Below are 6,000 nucleotides of genomic sequence, written 5' to 3' on the forward strand. Positions count from 1 at the left end.
AGAATGATATGGCAAATGTGGCAACATGCTATCTTTGTTGGATCTGGTTATCTAGGAAGAAGAAAATATGTTGAAGTCCTCTGCATGAGATTTGTGTAATTTTGCTACAAAATGAAAAGTTTAAAAAATCTAAACAAAATAGCAACTGGAACCTCTCATCCAGTTACAAAAATGAGGACTGCTCCAACTATACATAATTTCTTTTTTGGCTTACTTGGAATGGGTATGTGTATGTATATATGTGTACATGTATAATTATGTATATTAGTTTTCTTTCTTCTTCCAGTTAGTATATTTCTGAAAACTAATAATATAATTTAGATTTTAGGGAACTGAATATTCATATTGGATTATGACTGAATTTGAGGAGTGATTAAAATAACCTAAAAGTGAATAGCAAGACTGACTTCCGGGTATGTATTAAGTGGTGGAACTTTGAAACACTTATTTTAAAGATATGAGAAAATCTCCATTTGCATGATTAATTGCATCTTACTAAGTAGAGACAAGAGTTGCTTTTAATGTGGAAGGGGGTGTATGGATGTAGGAAAAAATAATAGAATGTCAGTTTTTAAACAATCTTCTCTTAACTCCAAACCACCCCTTTTAGTCTGTGCTTTGTGATGCTAATCCTGGGACTTTGAAGACCACATTTATGCTCTGCCACCTGGCTCTATAAACTCTTCCTATAGAAAGGAGGAGGACAAAGACATTTGTCCCTTTCTGATTTCTTTTTTGGGCATCCTACTTCTTCTGTATTTATCACCTCAAAATTCTTATTCACCCCCTGCCAGAGGTAGTTTCCTTCCAAACAGCAGCTGATTCAAGTTTGCAGACTTTCCAAAGCCTGAAAAGCAGCTTCATACCTTTCTCAGAAACAGCAGAAAAAACCAGTTGGTACCCCTCCTTACATGCCTGAATTCCATCTCTATGGAATCTTCTTTTCCAAGTTTTTAGGTTTTGCTAATTCTATCCCCTTTCCTTTGATTTCCCAGCTAGTGGCAGATTAAGACTAAATTGATGCCAATAATAAATCAGGATCTTACATAAACCTCTCCCTTTGGGGGCAGCCAGAAACTGTGACTTGTACTTTGTCATATAAATATGGCAAAAGAGTATTTTGCAGATGTAATTAGGGTTCCAGATTAGTTATTTTTGTATTAATCAATATTGAAATTATCCTGGGTAGGCCTGCCTTAAGTAAATGAAAGCCCTTAAAAAAGGGACTGGGTCCCTTCCTGAGGTTAGGTAGGTGCTTTTCTGTTGCCCTTGAAGAAGTATAAAACCAAGTTGTGAACTGCCTATACAGAGAAGCAACCTATAGGAGCTGAGGCTCTCAGATCTACAGTTGTAAGAAACTGAATTCAGCCAACCTAAATGAGCTTGCAAGAGGACAAATGAGAAGTTCATCTGACTAATACTTTGATTGTAATTTTGAGACTCTCACAGGGGATCCATTTAAGTTGTGCCTGAACTCCTGATTTGTAGAAACTGTGAGATAATAAATATATATTGTTTTATGCCATTAAATTTTGGTAATGTTACTCGAGGTGTGGCAGTTACATTCATCAATCACTACATCTGTGATATTTTAATGTTTCTTTTTTCTTTTCTGTTGTCTTGTTATCCTTACCAATTCCTGGCCTCTAGTAATTTCTCCATTCCATAAATGTATATAGTATATACAAACATGTATTCTACCAAAAATTGTACATTTAATGATGTACTGCCTGTGATCTTTTATAATAAACACCTCTTTATCCTGTGCTATATGCAAATGAAGAAATTAATCTTCTCTAAAGAGTCTGGAAACATAGTCTGAGCTTAGTGTCTAAGATAAACATTTAGGTGCAAAATAATTTAACAGAACTCTTCTAGAAATGTCTTAGCAGAATGTTAATGTGTTTATAATATGTCACAAAGAGATAAAAAAGCTCACTTATGATAAATATTAAAGTAAATGGATTAACTTTAATTAATTATTATTAATTAAATAATTTTAGCACAAGCAATTCCTGTACATATGAGGTTTGGCCCAGATTCAGAGGCTTCAGTAAGAATTAGTAAAAAGAATGACAGAAGAAAACATTAAAATATGACTCAGTTAGGTTTGTAGAATGTTCCAATTATTTTTTTTCTTTTCACTGGCTACTAATAGCTTATTTGTAGAAGTCAAGTCATGTTCCACCCACTCTATGGGACATTGTAATAATATCTCAACTGACTCCTTCAAATTTGGATTTTATAAAGAACAAAAAATAATTAGTAAGAAAGGTCGTAGTCATATTATGTAATTAGGAATATACACATAAAAATCATATTAAGGACCTGTAGCTCTGCTTAATCATTCCCTAACTTGGCTGCTCTTTTTGTGATCAGCATGTAATCTAATCCCTCCCTCTCTCTCACTATTATTGGTTCAGGAAGGGGCCTGGTAATCAATTTTCATGAATTATATGGAAAAAAAAATACTAGTTAAGTTGTATTAACTATGAAGCCTGAACTACCAGTTATGTAGCCACTGGTTTGAGGATGAAGTCAGCATCGCAGACAGCACAACAAAGAAAGGAAACCATGAGAAAGATTTAGGCACCTGAAACAGAGAAGTCTGGGAAAATATCCTACAGAGGGCATTGATTTATTTAATTAATTACCTCAACTGACCTGTGTCCAAGGAGCACATTGTTATGCAATTAGATGCTGCAGGCTAGGCATAATTTAGTGATACTCCACCAAATCTCTACAATTTTAGAGGATGAGGAAGAAGGAATCCCCTCAGTGAGAATTTCCTTTTGTAAGGGAGATTGTGCATAAAACAGTGTTCAGTTTCCTGTATGCCTGACCATCTGTTCTTCTTCCACCTCATTTTTTTTAAAAAGCACATCAAGGCTTTAAAACTATAAGAATAAGCTAATATTAGAAAAGAAGAATATGGTTTATAAGTGTTTTACTCTGAAGGCCTCACTTCATTCCTTCACAGAATGAAATGAAAAACACTGGTCCCAAGGCATTGCAAAAGAGGCCACCATTTTTGCTGCTGTTTAAGTGGTGTTTAGTTCTGTGTTGACTACTTTTGTATTCTATTCCTTTCCTGAATGTTGTGTAGTTGCTTTTGGTATCCATAAAGTTAGTAAAAATAAAGGTACAGATCATAGACTCTGGAGTTAAGCTGCCATGGTTTGACTCCTAACTCAACCACTTGCTTAACATGTTACCTAGACAAGTTACTTAAGCTCTTTTCTTGGTTTCCTTATCTGTAAACTAGGATGTAATTGCACCTACATCATAGGGTTGAACAGTGAGTCTAGCATGCTGTGTTTGCTATTGTACTTACTGAAAATAAGATTCTTAATACAATCTACTTCTATTGTCTTAGCATGTACTCTAGCTTATCTTCAAGCTTTTATTTAAATTGATCGGGTCTCTGTAATTTCATTGAATTTGTAAAGAGGCATTTGCTCGTTCATTTTCTTTCTGAAGCAATTGTTTGAATTATTTGGTTTATTTCGATTAATTTTGTACTATCTACACAAATCTCTCTTTATGATTACTTGTTTTGCAATTTAGTTATCTTAAACTAGTTGAGTTGTTTTCGTAAAATAGTTTCTGACAGGAAGTGGTTGGATATGGCTTTAAAGGGGGAGTGACATTTATTTTTGTTTTTGTTCAGTGCTTCAGAAAATGGTGCTATACTATCCACTGTGCCTTCTGAGCTGGATTCACTAATCTGCTTTCTACTCTTAAATGTGAAAAGGAGGTCTTCCGAACTCACAGTAAAGCCTTACGTGTGGTGGAATTTCTCTATGGTTGTTTAGCACTTTTTAATTTATCTTCTTTGCCTCACATTTGTCCTGAATAGTTGCTGCCGAACAACACAGCTACAAGGATTCAAATTTACATTTTCTGCTAATGTTCATTGTGTCCCACTCATTTCCCCATATAATGTATTTCAAAAGAGGGAATGGTGATTTCCTCCATTTAGGAAATAATTTTGTATTGTTAGTGGTTATTGTACATTAAAGTCTCTCTCTCTCTACCATCTATCATCTATCATCCATCCATCCATCCATCCATCCATCCATCCATCCATCCATCCATCCATCTATCCTTCCACCTATCCTTCCATTTCCCCATCATCTTGGAAACAGTTAAATTTCACTTTATGTGGTGACTAAAATTTTATGTTTGTGATTTTTATTGTAAGTGTCTCTTACTCTTCTATTTCCTCCCTTCTTCCCTCCTTACCTCTCCCCCCACCCTTCCTTTCCTCCTTCCCCTGTCCTTTTTCTCTTTCTTACTTTCGGTTTGTTAAGGAGAGAAACAGACTAGAAATGTTTTCTCCATCATCTTCAAATATCATTCCCCAGGTTCTTAAAACTTAAAAATTTTTAAGTATATTTTTATAATACTGTAAATATTTTTCCTCTTTTATAATTAGAGGTCCATTAGAAAATAAGTCAATTTAAGTACAAGATTATCAATATTTTTTTAAAATCATGCATATTTTACCTTGTATTCATTAGCAATAATGAAATTTTTATTATTCTGATTTTTATTCCAAAGTTATTCTTACATGTCTTCAAATTCAAAATAGGACTAAAAATTTGACATTTTAAGTTTTAGTATCATACTCTAAAATATGTGAAGCTGCATAAAGACAGATCAAATTTTGTAAAACTGTTGACAACTACCAATATTTTTCACTTTTATTGAAGTTAGAGATAAAATACAAGAAGCACTTCATACTTTATGAAATAAGCTGAGGTGTTGGTTAACATTGAGCCAGGAAGTTGATAAACCCAGAGACTTTCAGAAATTAATTTTCATAAAAACTAGGTTGTGTGCACAAATTTTGAGGAGGCTAATGATAGCATTAATCTATCAGTAAAACTTTTCAACACAGGCCAAATTCAACTCCAAACTGTAACATTAGCACTTATTTTTGAGGTTGTTTCAAAATGCTTTTCAAATTACATTAAACAGATATGATATTAAATGAATTTATTCTAACACCTTATGATAGTAATATAACATCTACTATAAATTTGAAATCTAAGCTACTGCTTACTATTTATTCCATTCCTGGTATATAAGTTCAAAATTTTTCATCACTACTTCCATATTATTAGTTCTTTGTAAATAAATTGTCTCTTTCTTTTTAGATTCCCTAGTGGGGCAAAATTAAATAATTTCTGCACCGTCTGTTTTTGGCTAGAAAACTGTGTCCAGATGACAATACCCACTAGAAGCCAAAAATGCTCTTGAGCAGAGGTAGCTTCACTTACTAAGAACTCATTTATTTTTGATGGTTTCAAGTGTCTAGTTTCTTTTAATAAGATATGTATTCTTTTTTTCTGTTTTTCCAATATTGATGCAAGCATATCACATTACAAACCTGATCAGTCCATTTATGGAACCATTAATAAATCTTGAAAATTTGAGCTATTCTTCGAGAGGTCCTCTGGTTGAATGTCCTTTATTATGGTAGGTTAAGGAATTTCAGGTCCATTGTGAGTCAAATGGACAATTGGATATTTGCCAGAATGCTTGTTTTAAAGTCCTTTGTATTTCATCATGCACACAAATGTTTGATTTCCTTGAATTGATGTCAGTTCATTTAGTTTATTGAATAAATAAATTATTATTTATTATTTATTTAATAACTTAAATAAATTATATAAAAATACCTGATTTAAACTATTGATGACTCCATTTCATTTATCAATATTATACAGCAAGTCCGTTTTTCTTATCCTCACATAAATCAGGAAATATTTACTGAACCCTTACTGTGTGTTAAACTTTGTTGTGTCTTTATGCTCCTGTGATCTTCTTCTTTGGGGGAACATTTAATTTTCATTGGTACTTTTCTTTAAATTCCAATTAGCAGCTGAATTAAATTCAAATTAATTATCCAAAATATTTGTTTTCCTGTCCTTTGTATTTTGCCTTTAAGTTCATTTTCCAAAGGCAAACGATTGTGAATCTACATCATGTCCT

The sequence above is a fragment of the Dasypus novemcinctus genome, chromosome 7 (assembly GCF_030445035.2).
Source record: "Dasypus novemcinctus isolate mDasNov1 chromosome 7, mDasNov1.1.hap2, whole genome shotgun sequence".
NCBI lineage: Eukaryota > Metazoa > Chordata > Mammalia > Cingulata > Dasypodidae > Dasypus > Dasypus novemcinctus.